At 42.7% G+C, this 2,237-nt stretch overlaps 1 non-coding gene across 1 annotated transcript; it reads left to right on the top strand.

The window, feature by feature from the left end:
* Positions 1–1,750: 1,750 nt before the first annotated feature.
* On the top strand, positions 1,751–1,857 carry LOC141681096 (small nucleolar RNA R71). Its single transcript, XR_012558539.1, has one exon. It is a non-coding gene; the product is annotated as a small nucleolar RNA R71 (small nucleolar RNA).
* The last annotated feature ends 380 nt before the right edge of the window (positions 1,858–2,237 follow it).

The following is a 2,237-nucleotide window of genomic DNA, read 5'->3' on the forward strand; positions in this document are numbered from 1 at the left end:
AGATTCAAAAGGCATATCTATCTTCCTTTTCCAGGGAGAAGCATTCAAATATTACAATTGTTCATCACCTTCGGCATCTTCACTATTGAGAATTCCCCACAAGGCTTTTTCTAAGGTATCAGACCTTAGCAATTGATCAATTTCTGATGTAACCACCGAATCGACCAACTCTACTTTTAAACACTCCTCATTATCCATAGGAAATTTTATAGCATTGAACACATTAAAAGTAACATCATGATCCAGAACTCGCATTGTGAGCTCACCCTTCTGCAAATCTATCAAGGTTCGGCCGGTAACCAAGAAAGGTCATCCCAAGATTATGGGAATCTTCTTATCCTCCTCGAAATCAAGAAGTATGAAATCAGCAGGGAAAATGAGTTTATCAACCTTGACCAAGACATCCTTCACAATACCTCGCGGATATGTAATAGAACGGTCGGCCAACTACAAGGTCATATAAGTCAGCTTTGGATCAGGAAAGTCTAACTGCTTGAAGATTGACAAAGGCATCAGATTGATGCTAGCTCCCAAGTCGCATAAGCATCTGTCAAAAGACACTTTTCTAATAGTACACGGAATAATGAAGCTGCTTGAATCTTTAAGCTTTGGAGGCAACTTCTGTTGCAGCACAACACTGTATTTCTCTGTAAGAGCGACTGTCTCTAAATCATCTAGCTTCACTTTCCGAGAGAGAATACCTTTCATAAACTTTGCATAACTAGGCATCTGCTCAAGAGCCTCGGCGAAAGGTATGTTGATATGAAGTTTCTTGAACACCACCAGAAACTTCTCAAATTATTTGTCCAGCTTTTTCTTCCTTTAGCCGCTTAGGAAAAGGCGGTGGAGGATAGATCTGTTTCTCCCCTGTATTACCCTCAGACGGAGTGTGTTCAACACTAGTCTTCCTTGGTTCCACTTCTTCATCCTGCTACTCTACTTCTTTCTCAGCCCCAGCTTCTTCAGTTAACTCTTGAGTTTGTTCGGGATTCACAACCTTTCCAGACCTCAAAGTGATTTCCTTTACCTGCTCTTTAGCTTCCCTCTTTCCTGGAACTTCAGTGTCACTAGGTAGTGTACCAGGCTGATGATTTAGCAAGGCATTGGCAATTTGCCCAGTCTAATTTTCTAAGGTCTTAATAGAAACAGCTTAACTCTTGCACATAAGCTTCAACTCCTCTAATTCAGATTTTTCATTGACTTGTTGCAGCTGGAGTTGCTGTCTAGGTGTGGTTGCTAAAAACCAGGGGGGTGTACTGTTTAGCTGGATATGGCTGATAAGGCTGTTGAACCGTATTCTGTGTGTTGCTCCAGCTGAAATTAGGATGATTGCGGTTGTTGGGATGATAGGTGGCTGGCACTGGTTGCTGCGATCGCTGGAAGTTGCTCACAAACTGAGTTGATTCACTAGAAATTACGCACTGATCAGTCTCATGGCACCAACGTAAAGCTCGCAGATACTAGCGATTTGATTAACTCCATAATTAGCCAAAGTGTCCACCTTCATCGTCAAAGCCTTAAGTTGGGCAGCGATAGCAGTTGCTGCATCAAACTCTAGAATTCCTGAGACTTTCCCTGAGTCAGTCTCTGGGAATGATTCTATTACTCATTAGCAGCCATCAGTTCAATAAGTTCATAAGCTTTATCGTAGCTCTTAGCCCACAAGACTCCTCCTGATGCTGCATCAAGCATGGGTCTAGAAGTAGCCCCCAATCCATTGTAGAAACAAATGATAATCATCCAATCAGGCATGCTATGGTGTGGGCACTTCCTTAGCATCTCCTTGTATCGATCCCAAGCCTCACACAAAGATTCTCTTATTTGCTGAGCAAACTGGGTAATAGCATTCTTGATTGCAGTAGTCTTCACCGTGGGGAAGAATTTAGTTAGAAACTTTTGCGCAAGATCCTCCCAAGTGGTGATAGATCCTGCTGGCAGAGAGTGTAACTGGCACTTAGCCTTGTCCCTTAGAGAGAATGGGAAGAGGCGTAGCTTGATAGCATCTTCAGTCACATCATTAAACTTGAAAGTGTCGCAGATCTTGATAAAATCCCTGATGTGCATGTTGGGGTCTTCAGTAGGATAACCCATATTGGGGTCTTCAGTAGGAGAACCCCCAAACTAAACTGAGTTCTGTGTCATCTGAATCGTGCTTGACTTGATCTCAAAAGTGTTAGCCCTGATGGTTGGTCTGATGATGCTGGACTGAATGTCATTAATCTTAGGCTGAGAATGGT

This window comes from Apium graveolens, chromosome 8 (assembly GCF_009905375.1).
Source record: "Apium graveolens cultivar Ventura chromosome 8, ASM990537v1, whole genome shotgun sequence".
Classification (NCBI taxonomy): Eukaryota; Viridiplantae; Streptophyta; class Magnoliopsida; order Apiales; family Apiaceae; genus Apium; species Apium graveolens.